Here is a 16,574-nt window from a genome sequence, read left to right as displayed (position 1 = left end):
GTTCAGGTAGCACACATCACAAATAAAATAAGAGGTCGTTTAAGATAGTTTGGTCATGTTCTCACGTCGCCTGACCTCTCTTGCTACCACGGTAGCACCTAGTGTGGTCAGCACTTAGCAATCTCAGTTTGCTGCTGCCAATCCTTAGCAAACTTGTAAGCAGAGGGGCTCCTTCCAAGAGCCGAACGAGAATGAATACCACACAGAAGAGTCAAGACCAGGCTCCCTAATGGAATATTTAACCGATTCATTCCGGATCGACCGAATTGGTACGAAAGTTGTAACATGGGAAAACCACGAAAAAACACAACTTATTTTCTAGATATAACGATTTATAAAGTACGGAACTGTAGAGAACGAAGTTGTCTAAAGATCTTCAATATCTTGAAATCTACGTAGACATAGCGAAAAGTAGGACCACAATGAAAAAAAAATCTATATATACGTTATACGTCAACTAAAATTATGTTATCATGGTCACAAAATCAACCCAATTTGTTAAACGTACTTCTTGTGGTAAAAACTGAGATGAGTAATAATGGAGTGTCAATGGACATTCACTAAGTATAAGACAAGTAGACAGGTTGGCCCCTATTGTCCCATTTCCAATCATCAATTTAAGTGCATATTTCTGTGTGGGTTCCAACCTAATCATCAACCCTGGCCCCATATATTGTGTCTTTTGGGAGCCTTTTCAAGTTTCAACTCTACTTTTCATGCATTAGGTTTTCCTGTCCAACCGTGTGCGTGTTGTTTGTGGTTTTCCATTGTGTTTACTTTTAACAATGAGGTGCCGACTAAGTGATCAAAAGGATAATCAGATACAAAAAGTATTTTGTATTTACGTAGAGTCCTAGGAAGAGCCGCACCTAAAAAGTGTGATGTATATAATCTACCCTAATACAAATATTAGTAACTGCTTTCAAGGAGTGTACCGACTAAATGGTCGTTTGGTACAATAGTGAGATATCCCATAAGATGAAATAAAAGGGCAGCCGATGCACTAAGCTCCCGATATGCGCGGGGTCCGGGGAAGGGCTGGACCACAAGGGTCTATTGTACGCAACCTTACCCTACATTTTTGCAAGAGGTTGTTTCCACGGCTCGAACCCGAGATTATTATCCTTATCCCATGGAATAAAATTAATCTCCAAACTTTATCCTGAGATTATTATCCTTATCCCATGTATCCAACGAGCCTAAGTAATTAAACTTGCCTATACGTATAGCTGGGGAGATTAAACACCAAGTCCTCATATACTATGACTTGGTTAATTTACAATTAGAAGTCAACATCTCACCATCTCAAGATGGATTATTTGCGAGAAAAAAAAAAAAGTTAGATGCAAAGCACAATTTTATCGTCAAAATGCCCCCTTTTGCACGTATTGTTGACCATAGTGCCATATGATAATTGATAAACTTAAAGACTTTTTGAAACCTTCTGATAATTTACTTATGTTGTTCATCCATGCATTTGGACGCAGAAAAAAATGATATATATGACTAAATATAAGTCAAGCATTGAAAAACTAGACTACACAATTATATTAGCATGAAATTATATTTGCTTTGACTTCTAAGTCCAGATTCACTTTCCTTTTTTCTCTGTCTCTACGTTTTACCAATAAAGACTTATTTCTTTTATGAAGTCTTCTTGATGAAAATAATAAGAGTGGATTTGTGGTTTTATGTAAGAGTAAAATATAGGAAAATAACTTCTTTACCTTTATAAGTCAACTTTCGAGAGTGAAAATTAGGGGTGTTCAAACCGAATCGGAAAACTGCACCAAACCGGAAAACTAAACCAAAACGATTAAAAAAACTGATTAGGTTTGGTTTGACTTGGTTTGTTATTGAGTAAAAAAAATCCGAACCAAACCGACATATAAATATATAAATTTTATTTATATTTTTAAGACTGTATAGTAATTTTTCTTTAGAAAATATAGAAATATTGGGATCCTCTCATGTATTAACCTTGAAAGAGTAAATTAACGAAAAATTATTGTTAGACGACTAAGAAAATAACTATCATGTGTTACTAAAAAAATTCTCCCATTAGAATATTTTAATAGATCATATGTTTGTCAATTTTTTCCATATTTACTAAACATATATTCACTTATCAAAGCTTTATCTATAATTTTAATAAAGTAAAATTGAAATAATATACATATAACAAAAAAAACCCGAAAACCCGAAAAACCCGACAAATGTAATTTCAACATTGATACATAATGTACATGTACACCCCTAGTGAAAATAACAGTGATACATAATGTAATTTCAACATTGCATGCGATTCATTTAATACAAATTCTTCATGATTTTTTTTTCCGACTCTATGTCCGTACCTGCATTGTTGTCCAACTAAATTTGAATTCGCATCGAAAAATTCCAAGCTTAATAAAGGCCACTTAGCAGATGCATGTTATAGGTTATGGGTGCTTAAGCCCCCATTACTTTTGGAGCCACACACTATTATTTATATAGAAAAATTAGTAATTCATACAAATATATTACTTGAGCACCCAGTCTTAGTAGTAATTTTCAGATAAAAAATAATTAAGCCTCATGATTTAAAAATTTTGAATTCGCCATTGAGATCACTTCACACCTAGGATTCGAACCCGAGACCTATGACTATAAGGATGGCAAAGTTTTCCTGATGAAAGTTAATGGAAACCGCAGTTAGTAGAAAATAATTTTGGTGGTTGAAGGAGTTGAATGTGTCTAATGTAATTTATCAAATTTATTAGTTTTGCTGCAATATTTATTTTCCATGTACATATAATATAGTGCAACATTTATTTTCCATGTACATATAATATACTAGTACACAACGTGGAGAATGGAGTGGAACCTAACATAGATCCCATTGACAAATATATCCCAACCATTTCTGGCCTCTTTATTTATTCAGAGTATACGTAGCTCTTCATGTTTTATTTTTCAACTTTAATTATAATTCCTGAACTTTGAAATTTGAGGGGAAAGTGCACGGTTAGCCACTAATAACACATTTATTTACTTTTAAGTCACTGTTTAAAATGTCTTTAGTCTTTAGCCACTGCTTTAATAAACTTTAACTGCCCGGACGAAAATACCCTTCTGCTCATGTCCTTAACTTTTGAACTTAACTTTAGGATTTCAAGATTATATGTCCTTAACTTTTAAACTTAGAACTCTAAGTTCAGGACTTCAGGACTACATGTCCTTAATTTTTGAACTTGGAACTCTAAGTTAAGGACTTCAGGACTATATGTCCTTAACTTTTGAACTTAACTTCAGGATTTCAGGACTACATGTCCTTAACTTTTGAACTTGGAACTCAAACTTCAGGACCAAACGTCCTTAACTTTTGAACTTGTAAGTCAAAGTTAAGAACCTATTGTCCTTAACTTTTGATCTTGTAACTGTAAGTTAAGGACTGTCTGTCCTTAACTTTTGAACTTGTTAGTCTAAGTTCAGGACTGTCCGTCCTTAACTTTTGAACTTGTAAGTCTAAGTTCAGGACCAAGTGTCCTTAACTTTTGAACTTAGAATTCAAAGTTAAGGACTAAGTGTCCTTAACTTTTGGAACTTGTAAGTCAAAGTTCAGGACCAAATGTCCTTAACTTTTGAACTTGGAACTCAAAGTTAAGGACCAAGTGTCCTTAACTTTTGAACTTGAAACTTGAAGTTCAGGACCAAGTGTCCTTAACTTTTTAACTTGTAACTCAAAGTTAAGGACCAAGTGTCCTTAACTTTTGAACTTGGAATTCAAAGTTAAGGACCTATTATCCTTAAATTTTGAACTTGGAACTTAAACTTCAGGACCTATTATCCTTAACTTTTGAACTTGTAACTGTAAGTTCAGGACCTATAGTCCTTAACTTTTGAGCTTGTTAGTCTAAGTTCAGGACCTATTATCCTTAACTTTTGGGTTTCTTAGCCTAAGTTCAGGACTTATTGTCCTTAACTTTTGAGCTTGTTAATCTAAGTTCAAGACTTCAGGACCTATTGTCCTTAACTTTTGAAGTTGTAATTGTATGTTCAGGACCTATTGTCCTTAACTTTTGGGCTTCTTAGCCTAAGTTCAGGACCTATTGTCCTTAACTTTGAGCTTGTTAGCCTAAGTTCAGGACCTATTGTCCTTAACTTTTGAGCTTGTTAATCTAAATTCAGGACCAAGTACTTACCATAACCATGACTCTTTATTTCTTCTGCTATGCATTTTGTGTAACCCGATAACACCTCAAATTGCACTGACTGTATTTGCCTTGCCAAAAACATCAAGATTACAACTATCGAAATCATTATTAACAGCAAATTTGGGAATAATAACTAATAGATACTTTATATTTGTACGATTTCTTATCGTTCAAATTAAAATAACAAAACAAAAGCTCTTCCATAAATTCCCAATTGAGTTTGCATTCAGTGTTTCCTTTGAACTATCGGAAGTACTAATTGCCAATGAATCATTTGAAGTAGTAAATCTTTACTTCCCAAATATTTACAAGCTTCTCCATTTTCTTTGAGTCCATCCTTCTCTTCAATTTGTGTTTGTCACAACATCAGCTTCTCCTCCTTTCTTGAATTCCACAATAGTGATGGATAAAATATCTAAAATTGTCCATCAGAAAGAAAAAGCCTCCTCATCATCGCGGCCGGCTGGTGGTAAAACGCCGGTGGAGTCTCGTATCGAGGAGTGCGTTCCTGGGTCGTGCGAGCTATCTTCCGATTTCAAAGTCGATAGGCTTGCATCAGTTCCAAGCCGATGTGAGCCCATTCCCTGATACATCTGCTCGATATCTGAAGACGATCTCGAGCAGGTGAAAGAGAGTTGCAATTGGGAAAATAAAGAGGTGGTGATTCCTTCCCCTAAGGAGGACATCACTACCCATGTGAAAGGGTACTTAAGTGTGTATACTTATCCTTTCACACTGGGTCCCATAGATCCGGTCATACTCGATTTCTATCATCAATATCGAGTAACCTTTGGCTAGATCCACCCCTCTTTCTGGCGCATTGTCATTTTGCTCAGATATTTTTCGAGCAAGGTCAAGGGGATGTCATCTACCCTCGACCATTTGATCAGGCTATACAGCCCTCGCCTCTATCGAGGTGGGTTGATAAACCTCCAGTGTCGATCCACGAAGGCGCTGTTCTCGAACATTGATGAGGACAAGTACCGAGGATGGATGTGCCGGTTCGTCCAAATAAAGACCTCTAACCTAATTCCTGCCGAAAGAATGCCATTCCCTGAGGAATGGAACATGAAACGTAAGTACAACTCCATCGATGATGCTCGCTACTTTGCTTTCTTTACTCTTCTTCGATCTAATTTCCTTTTGATGGTGTAGCTTCCCCTTGGTTTCCTGGTGCGATTCCGGACCTCGCAGGTTGGGTTCGACAACTGGCCTCCACTTCTTCACATGTTGAAAGTTGTTGGCGCGATTTGGCCAAGGGTTGATGGGAAGCTAAAAACCATGGTGAGTTTCTTTGTTCACATGTTGATGTTTCTCTATAAAATACTTACTTTCTCCTTACCCAGACCTCGAAGACAATGTTGTTATGAGGCCACCCCCTCCCGATGAAGAGGAGATCCTGAAGCCAACCAAAGAGAAGAAGAGGAAAAGGGCCTCGCCTCCAAGTACCTCGAAGCCCAAGAAAAGTAGGGCTAAAAAATCGAGGGCCGGCCCTGCAGCCCTGTTTGCTGACGCGGTTCAAAAACTTCGGAAGAATGAGGAAGAAGGAGAGGATGCCGACTTCTTGTTGGTAGCTCGAAAGAGGGGGAGCATTGAAGCTTCAAAGGCCGCTGAACCGGCAGTGGTTGATGTGGTTCAATCTCGAACCAAAGAAATCTTGTAGGGGAGCTCGAGTAGAGTCCCCAAACCATCGGGTGATAAAAGCATACCTCGTCATGAAGAACGTCTGGCGGGTAAGCCTGAAGGGTCTAATTCCGAGGCCCCTCAAAGAGAAGAGAATGTCTCAAGTGACTCACTTGGGATAATTAATATAGATGGATCGCCGCCTAACCCTACATTCTCCGAAGGGCAGTTCCGAGATGCCCGGGCTATGAAGACTCCCGACGTGGGGACGACCCATGAAGAGAGTGGTATTTTCCAGGGATGATCCGCAGGGGTCGAATATAGTCCCGACCCGGATGCTTCATTCATTTTTGACGAGGCCCAGCGACTTCTTAAATAAGTAAGTTTCTGCCTCCATAATTATGCTTGTGTTTTTCTCATTTTTCTAAGTCTGACTTTTTTCCTTTGTGTGAAAGTCGTGACGTTCCATCGAGAAGCATTTTCCAAATCTCGAGCTGAGCTTGCCCGATGCGAGGCCGAACTCAAGAAGATCATGGAAGAGAGGGACGACCTCAAACTCCTCTATGTTCAAAAAGAGGAGGAGATCAGGGACCTCCGAGCCGAACTGACGAGGGCTCATCGAGAACAGACCGAGCTCATTGAACAGACAATGTAGCCTTTTGGTAGTTTGTTACGTGTTCATTTGACTTGGCCATTAACATATTGACTTTGCAGGCCTAGAAGAAGGGCGAGCTAGTGGAGCAGCTTCGAGAGGAAGTCAAGACAAAAAAGTCCGATACCCTGGGGTGGAAATAGAATATGGATCATCTTGCCTCGGAGAAAGACGCGCTTCGGGCCCAGCTAACTTCGGTCGAATGCCAACTTCAAAATATGAACGGGTAAAGCTTGGCCCAGATCCGAAAGATTGAGGAGCTCGAAGATAAGTCTGTCATCGAACTTGCAAAGGCTAAATTTGAGGCAGAGGCGCTTGTGGCCTCTTACTGAGCTGATGCCAAGGCTGCCAACATTCGGGCACATGAGATCTCTATTGCTACTGAAGTCAAATTGTCGTGTGATGTCGATCATGCCAGGCAATAATCCCGGAGAGAGACTCCCGAGGAAGTGCACGCTCGTAGCTTTGACCTTTCAGCCGATATCAAGAATGCAAAATCTTTGGAGGACAAGGCTGCAGCTTTACTCTCCGATGATGAAGACTCTACTAGTGGATCCGAGAGCAGAGGAGATGAGGATGAGGCCCTCGAGGAGGCGTCTCCCGAAGATGTGGCTTCAAAAGATGCGGCTCCCAAAGTGGACTAGGCCTTTAGGATTTTGTTTTTTATGTAAGGCCTCTCGTGGGCATTGTAAATATCTTCTATGTATAAAAAAATTACTTTTATTTCTACCCCATCTCCTATTTGTGTTAAAGTTTGCTTTGTTTTCGTCTTGCAAATTTTTTTGATGTTATAACTTCAATAATCGAGTGAGCACTAGCTCGAACTCAGAGTAAAACAAACCCTTAGGTTTTTTAGTAAACAATGGGCAAGTTTGAACTTATAATAGATACCTCTTAAGGTTTTATGATGAATCCTCAAGCTATGTTCAAGTCGATTTTATTCGAGCTCGGAAAGGTGGGGCCCTTAGGTCCAATCGAGTGAGAACAAGGTCTCGAACTCTAAATATTTTGGCCCTTAGGTTCTTTAAGGTTGGGCCGATATGGGTTTTAAAAAATGGCTATTATTTCACCCCTTTGGGCTTGAATGACTTAGTAAAATTTTCTTTATGCCTTAGCATGTATTTTTTTTAATTACCCATTGGTTTTTTGAGGGTTCGATGCCAATTGAGACCCTTTTTCCTTTTTGTGCCTTAGCTCATTTGTGTAAAGATAATTCGATACCCCTTAAGGTTTTTCGAGGGCTGATTTTATCGAAGCCCTTTTTTAATTGTTTTGCCAGGTATAGCCTTTTAACCGGGGTTTTTCAAAGTATTTTAAGGCCTATTGTTTATTGCGGGATTCGAACGTCTCCGAGCCGCGTTATTTCGGCCGTAGCCTTTATTTTGGCTGTAGTCGTTGGGTATGCCTCTTGGACTTATCTTCCGATAACATTTTGAATTGTTCGAAATGTCAGTCCCCGAGTATGATGGCCTTGGACTTTACGTCAAGGGGTGCCTCTTTAAGGTCGGTGACTTTGAAATTAGATAATTCGAGCGTACAGTCCCCGAGTGTTCGAGGTGTATTTGCGCTTGCCCTTAAGCCATTTCTCACAAAATCACAAGTATGGAGTATAGTAGCAAATTTTCTTTGAGACACAAGGTGTTTGATATAGAAAGAATGCTTCTTTGATTAATCGATACAGGCGTACATGTTTTGCCATCGGGGCTCGACTAATCTATATGGGCACAGTTCACTCGACCGTTTGGCCCATTACAAGGTTTTCCTATCAAGACCCTTTGACATGAAGTATTTTTATCAAAAATATAACCTCCGAGAGTGATGCCCCTAGTATATGAGGTTGATTGAAAAGAAGCCTTGGATACTGTTGAATTTTTCTCATGTAGCATATAATTGTTGCCTCGTTAAAAACCTCGCTGGAAAAACCCATTCAGGATAAAAGTCGATCTAAGGGAAAAAGAGTGAAACGCATGCTTTAACACCTAAGATCTTCGTGTTGAGAAGTTTCCTCGATGCCTCGATCGAACACCTGCAATAAGTTAGTATCACATACCAATGGAAAAGGGTGAGAGTCATACCTCATCAATAATATCGTTTGAGTAGTGATATGTTCCAATTGATTGGCAATTGTTCTCCTTCCATCGTGCCAAGTTTGTAAGATCCTTTTCCGGTGACACCAATGACTCGATATGGTCCTTCCCAATTCGGGTCAAGTTTCCCTTCGTTTGGGTATCGAGTATTGAGGGTGACTTTTCTTAGAACTAATTCCCCGATTCCGAAGTGGCGGAGGTTGGCTCTTCTATTGTAATACCTATTGATTCTTTGCTTCTGTGAAGTCATCTGAACAAGCTTTTCTTTTATTTTCTCATCTAATAGTTCGAGGCTAGTATTCATAGCCTCATGATTTTGTTCATCTGTTGAATGTCAAAATCTGGAGCTAGGTTCCCCGACCTCGACTGGGATTAAGGCCTTAGAGACATATACTAAGGAGAACAGGGTTGCCCCCGTGCTGGATTTCAATGTTGTTCGATACATCCAAAGAACATCGGGTAGAATTTCTCTCCATTTCCCCTTAGCGTCACTCAAACTTTTCTTTAAGTTTTGGATAATAGTCTTGTTTATCGATTCGGCTTGCCCATTTCCGCTTGGGTGATACGGCGTCGATAAGATCCTTTTTATTTTGTGTTCCTCGAGGAACTTCATTACTTTGCTGCCGATGAATTGCTTTCTGTTGTCACATACGATTTCAGTAGTTATCCCGAATCGATACACGATGTGGTCCCAGATGAAGTCTATAACTTCTTTTTCTCTGACCTTCTCGAAGGCCTGCGCTTCCACCCATTTAGAAAAGTAGTTAGTCATAAACAAAATGAATTTAGCTTTACTTGGGGCCGTTAGTAGAGGGTCGACGATATCCATCCCCCATTTCATGAATGGCTATGGGGACAAGACTGAATGAAGTTTCTCTCCGGGCTGATGGATCATCGGTGAAAACCTTTGACATTTATCACATTTTCGAACAAACTCCTTAGTGTCTTTTTCCATGCTATCTCAATAGTACCTTGCTCTAATGATTTTGTTAACCACAGATTCAGTGCCAGAGTGGTTCCCACATGTGCCTTCATGAACCTCTCGTAAAACATAATCGGTATCCCCTGACCCTAAACATACCGCCAATGGTCCATCGAAAGTCCTCCTGTATAACGTTCTATTTTCATCCAATGTGAGTCGGGCGGCTTTGGTCCGCAGGGCCCTGGACTTTTTAGGGTCCCATGGGAGCTTCCCGTTATTTAAATATTCAATATATTTATTCTTCCAATCCCAGGTCAAGCTTGTAGAGTTTATCTCGGTGTGACCCTCCTCGACCACGAATCTCGATAATTGAACGATAGTTCCCGGGATAATATCGTCTTCTTTGATTGATGATCCCAAATTTTCAAGTGCATCAGCCTCACTGTTCTTTTCTCGAGGTACGTGATCTAGAGTCCATTCCTTGAAGCGGTGCAATTTTACCAGTATCTTGTCCAAATACTTTTGCATTCTATCCTCTCGAACTTTGAAGCTTTTGTTTACTTGGTTCACCACCAATAAGGAGTCTCACTTGGCTTCAATGACTTTTCCCCCAAGCTTTTAGCTAACCCGATACCTGTAATCATGGCCTCGTACTCGGCCTCATTGTTATTCAATCTAGAAGTTTTGATAGACTGCCTAATAATGCTACCTGTGGGTGGCTTCAAAACGATGTCTAGCCCGGACCCCTTCACATTAGAAGCACCGTCTGTGAAAAGGGTCCATACCCCCGATGATGTGCCCGATTTTATCAAGAGTTCCTTTCGGCCTCGAGTACGAGGGTTGGCGTGAAACCGGCCACGAAGTCCGCTAGTATTTGAGACTTGATGGTCGTTCGGGGTTGATACTCGATATCGTACCCACCAAGTTCGATGACCCATTTGGCCAATCGTCTCGAGAGTTCGTGTTTGTGCAAAATATTACGAAGTGGATAAGTGGTTAACACACATATGGGGTGACATTAAAAATATGGTTTTAACTTTCTAGAAGCGCTTATTAGTGCAAGCGCTAATTTCTCTAAGTGTGGATATCTAGTTTCTACTTCCCCTAAGGTTTGATTTACATAATAAACGGGAAATTGTGTACCTTGATCTTCTCGAACTAAGACACCACTAATCACGATTTCCGACACCGCCAAATACAAGCAAAGTTTCTCATATGCCTTCGGGGTGTGAAACAATGGTGGGCTCGATAGGTATCGATTTAATTCCTCTAATTCCTGTTGACACTCCGGGGTCCAGGTGCAATAATTCTTCTTCTTGAGTAAAGAGAAAAAACTGTGGCTTCGATCCGATGACCTCGAGATAAACCGGCCTAAAGTAGCTATTCGCCCAGTTAGCCTCTGCACGACTTTTACGTTGTCCATGACGGTGATGTCTTCGATGACCTTGATTTTATCGGGGTTGATCTCGATCCTCCGATTTGACACCATGAAGCCTAGGAACTTGCTTGAACCGACCCTGAAAGCAAATTTCTCGGGGTTGAGTTTCATGTTGTATTTCCTCAAAATTTCGAACGTTGCGTGCAAATGAGCCAAATGTCCTCTACGCGTAGGGGACTTAACTATCATGTCATCGATATAAGACTTTCCTATTTGTTCTTCGAACATCTTATTTACTAGGCGTTAGTAAGTAGCCCCTACATTTTTTAGCCCGAAGGGCATTACATTGTCACAATATGTTTCGTACTTGGTGATGAATGAGGTCTTCTCCTTGTCTTCTAGGTTCATCTGAATTTGATTGTATCCAGAATAGGCATCGAGAAAGGTAAGGATCACGTGGCCAGCCGTGGCATCGATCATGCAATCGATGTTAGGCAGTGGAAAAGAATCTTTAGTGCATGCCTTGTTCAAATCCTTGTAATCTACACACATTCTAAGATTGTTCCCTTTTTTAGGGACTACGACTATATTGGCTAACCATTCGGGGTATTTTACCTCCCGAATGGACCCTATTTTGAGAAGTTTAGTTACCTCGTCCTTTATGAATGCATGCTTTACCTCAGACTGGGGCCTTCTCTTTTGTTTCACCGGTTTGAACCTGGGGTCGAGGCTTAGCCGATTTGTTATTATCTCCGGTAGGATCCTTGTCATGTCTAAATGGGACAAGCAAAACAGTCTATGTTATCGATAAGAAATTGAATAAGCTTTTTCTTGAGTTCGAGGGTTAATCCCGTTCCCAGGTATACCTTTCGCTCGGGTAGATGCTCGATCAATATAACCTATTCCAGCTCCTCGATGGTTGATTTGGTAGCATCGGAGTCTTCGGGAACAATAAAGGTTCGAGGGGTCAGAAAGTCCTCTTCTTTTTCTATCTCCTACTTTCCCGTTTCGGTCGAGGCTGGTGGTTGTGATTGCTATTTGGTTTCCTATTTGCCTTTGATGCTCGACTTCTTCGGAGTTGATAAAGTCAATACTGGTTTTACCTCGTCAACTGCAAATATTTTCTTTGCCTCTTGCTGCTCCCCAAACACTATTTTCACACCGTCCGATATCGGGAATTTCATCATTTGGTGGAGAGTTGAAGGAACCACTCTCATGTTATGAATCTAGGGCCTTCCGAGTAGGGCATTATATTTCATGTCGCCCTCGATCACGTGGAATTTGGTGTCTTGAATGGTTCCAGCCACGTTCACCGGTAGAATATTCTCTCCTTTAGTTGTTTCACTGGCCATGTTGAAGCCGTTTAAGACCCGAGCTACGGGAACAATTTGATTTTATAGGCCGAGCTGCTCCATGACCCTCGATCGGATGATATGCGCCGAGCTACCTTTATCCACTAAAACATGCTTAACTTGAACTTTATTTAATAAGATAGAAATTACCAGCTGCTTCTTCGTTTTTAAATGATAAGGAGCCCTCGAGCATGTAATCCCGGGTTCGTTTCTCCCTGGTAATCGATACCTTAGTGCATTTGAACATGGGCTCTTATAGAATATCGACCCCACCGACGATCATATGAATAACATGTTGAGGTTCCTCTTGTTCAATTTTCCTGTTGGCATCTCTGTCTCTGAAATGATTTTTGGCTCGATCGCTGAGGAACTCTCGAAGGTGGCCCTCGTTGAATAGTTGGGATACCTCCTCCCTTAATTGCCTGCAATACTCGGTCTTGTGACCATGCGTGCCATGATATTTGCACATCAAATTTGGGTTTCTTTGAGAATGATCGATTTGTATGGGTCTGGGCCATCTAGTATCCTTGATCCTTCCGATTGCCTACACAATGCCTGATACATCGCTGCCAAAGTTATATTCCGATAACCGAGGTGCCTCCACGGGATCGGCATGCTTATCAAACCCACTTATGCTCATAAGCCCCTGAGAATTTTGTCCTCGGTCTTTTCTTCGATCGTTCCTGGATGGAATGCGTCCTGAGCCATTGTTTCTTCGATCTGTGGCATATGGTTGATATCATTCCCTGTTCGACCTTGGTTATCTGTCGGTGTCCCTCAGGGCTTTAACTGCCAACCTGTTTGGATGAACTGAACCCGAAGGGACTCTTAACTGGTCGTCATCGGCCCTGATCATTGATTGGTATCGATTGTGCATATCTGCCCAAGTTACAGTTGGATACTAGATCAAATTTTTCTTCAACTGTCGTGATGCTATCGAACTATGCTCGTTCAACCCCTAAGTGAAAGCTTGAACGTCCCAATAATCTATGACTGGTGGTAACTCCATGCGTTCTATTTATAATCGGGACACAAACTCCCTCAATATTTCGTTATTTCTTTGTCTTATCTTGAGACATCCGTTTTTCTTGTTGCGACCTTTATGGCCCTGGAGTGTGCCTTTACAAAATAATCTACTAACATGGCAAATGAGTCGATGGAATTCGGTGGCAAGTTGTGATACCAAATCATTGCTCCATTTGATAGAGTTTCCCCAAATTTTTTCAACAAAACGGACTCGATCTCATCGTCTTCTAAGTCATCTCCCTTTATCCCACATGTGTACGTAGTGATATATTCATTAGGATTGGTGGTCCTATTATATTTCGGTATATCTAGCATACAGAACTTCTTTGGAATGGGCTTCAGAGTCGCACTCTGAGGAAAAGGTTTCTGCACGAACTTTTTTGAATCCAAACTCTTTAAGATCGGGGGTGCCCCCGGTATCTGATCAACTCGGGAATTGTATGTTTTCACTTTTTTGTCATTATCTTTGATTGTTTTTCTCCCGACTTGATTCTTTTGGTGAGCTCCTCAAGCATTTTCATAATTGTAGGATCAGTCCCTGGTCCGTTGCCGTTCGTCCTTTCCGGCGCTAGCTCAGTACGGGAGTGATTTCTGCCTCGACCACACTCGGAGTTCTATGTTGACTCTGAAGCTGAACAATAGCGGACTCTTGAGCCTGTAGCATCTCGAATATTACCTAGAGACTAACTCCCCCGTCTCCTACACCCTGTGTTTCTTAGCTACCAGATTGGCCTTCCCTACGCACACTCCCTCCGGGGTCTGCGCCTAAGTTCGTGTTTAAAGCAATGTGCAAACTTATATCGACTGGATTGGCAATAGGCACTTCCCCAGGGTTAATCGGTGGTACACCGACTCCTGGAGCAATTACATTATCGTTTTTCCCCTGAAATCCAAGACTATCATGGCCATGCACGGGTGTGTTTTGTGAGTTTGACATGTTTTAACCTGAGAACAAAAATTCTTGACAAGAACAAGTGTGAAAATAACGTGTGTTATCAGAATAAGTACTGAAACAATCACTATTATCCTTAGCCCCACAGTGGGCGCCAAACTATTTACCTTAAAACCCGAGTAACAATTAAACTTATATTGTGGTCTTAAAAATATGTGATTTAGTCCAATATAAACAAAGAATCAAATGTATAAATTAAAGAATAAAGTAAGTCAAACTAGTGTGGAAGCAAGTCTCGACCTCGAGCTATGACAGTCTCGAGGTGGGTCAGTGAGAATAATAAATTATAAGACAACTCAGATGAATAGTAAGCAAGAAAATGATGAATGTATATGCCCTTGTCAATGATTGATGATGGTATAAATGAATGAGCTCCCCTTTATATTATAGGGGAGTCCTAAATAAGGTATATTTCCATTTTTAGTGGGGTATCTTATTGGACAGCTAACTAACCGCCTAGTACAAATCCGTTCCGGAATTTATGCCGTGATCGGTATTATCTCTAGGTTGGCCATACTCGGCCTCGGTGTTCATCGAGCACTTCGATCTTTAAGTCATGTACTCTGCCATCGGGCTCGAGCCCGATCCGTTTTGAACTTATTCTTGAAGCGACTCTTCGATCCTACGAAATCGGGCATACCTAATTTTGACCGTATACAGGAATAATAGGAAATCCTTGACATTGTGATAGAACATGTCTAGAAATAGAAAGGTCAAATTTGAGAGGATTCTTCTTTCATTTTTCCAAAAGGACATATAAATAAAACTGGACCAGCTTGTACACTAAAATGTTTTAATTTTGAGAATTTAAAACGTGCAAATTTTTTGAGTATTAATGGACGTGTCCATGCAAGTTTTATTATAAACTAAACATTTGTGTTAATGATTTTCGCCCATCTTACCCATTCAAAAAGAAGGAAGTTGCGAATGTCAATTTGATAGTCTTGCAAAATACAAAATAACCGGAAAATTGTGACGTAATGAATTTTCAAAACTACCTTAAATTGTTGAAAGACAAAAGCATATGATTATTAGTTATTCTACTTCCAACAAGAATTAAATGTATTTAATTTGATGTTATAGCACTTCAATATTGACTAGTGGGTCAAAAATTCATTGATTAGTCATTGTTATAAATATATTATATTATGGATGTTCATTTATTACTTTGTTGTAAATAAACTTCTTGAAGAAGCTTATCTATATGGGACTCCACCGTAAATATGTTTATCTATTTAGTACTCTATTGGAAATAAGCTTTCTGAAGAAGCTTATCACTTCGGTACCCGGTTATGGATAAATATTACCCTGGTAGAAGATTATCCATACCGGGTATAATAAGCTTATCCTTTCAGTACCTAGTTATGGATAAACATTACCCCCGGTAGAAGATTATCCATACCAGGTATAATAAGCTTATCTTTTCAGTACTCAGTTATGGATAAACATTACCCCCGATAGAAGATTATCCATATCGGGTATAATAAGCTTATCCTTTCAGTACTCCGTTATGGATAAATATTGCTCTCATTAGAAGATTATCCATATCTGGTATAGTAGCAGCTTACACAACAGCTTCCTTTCTTCTATAAATAGAAGAGATTTCAGCTCATTATGTACATCAGTTTGAATTCGAATAATATAACAGTTTCTCTCTATACTTGTCTTTACTTTACAATCTTTATTTTATAACACGTTATCAGCACGAGACTCTGACATCTCGAGCAAATACTTTGAAAGTATTAGAGGTAAGAACTTTCTTTTCCTAAATAATGTCAAATCTTTCTAAACTTGAATTTGTAGCCCTGAATATATCGGGAAAAAGCTACATGTCTTGGGTGCTTGATGCTGAAATTCATCTTAATGCGATGGGTCTGGCAGACACCATCAAGGATAAAAATCAGGCACCAAACCAAGACCGTGCCAAAGCAATGATATTCTTACGCCATCACCTTGATGAGGGCCTGAAAATGGAATATCTCACTATTAAAGATCTAGTCATACTGTGGAATAATTTGAAAGATAGATATGACCACCTGAAGATGGTCGTTCTTCCACAGGCACGTTATGATTGGACTCATCTAAGGCTACAAGATTTTAAATCTATCAGTGAGTATAATTCTGCTATGTTCAGAATTATTTCCCAATTGAAATTATGTGGTGATAATATTACTGATCATGATATGTTGGAGAAAACTTTCACCACTTTTCATGCCTCGAATATGCTCCTGCAGCAGCAATATCGAGAGATGGGATTTAAAAAGTATTCTGAACTTATCTCACATCTTCTTATAGCAGAGCAACATAATGGGCTATTAATGAAAAATCATGAAAGTCGACCTATTGGTTCTTGTCCATTCCCTGAAGTGAATGAGACGAACTTCTA

The sequence above is a fragment of the Nicotiana sylvestris genome, chromosome 10, assembly GCF_000393655.2.
Source record: "Nicotiana sylvestris chromosome 10, ASM39365v2, whole genome shotgun sequence".
Lineage (NCBI taxonomy): Eukaryota > Viridiplantae > Streptophyta > Magnoliopsida > Solanales > Solanaceae > Nicotiana > Nicotiana sylvestris.
Note: the sequence above shows the minus strand (reverse complement) of the source record.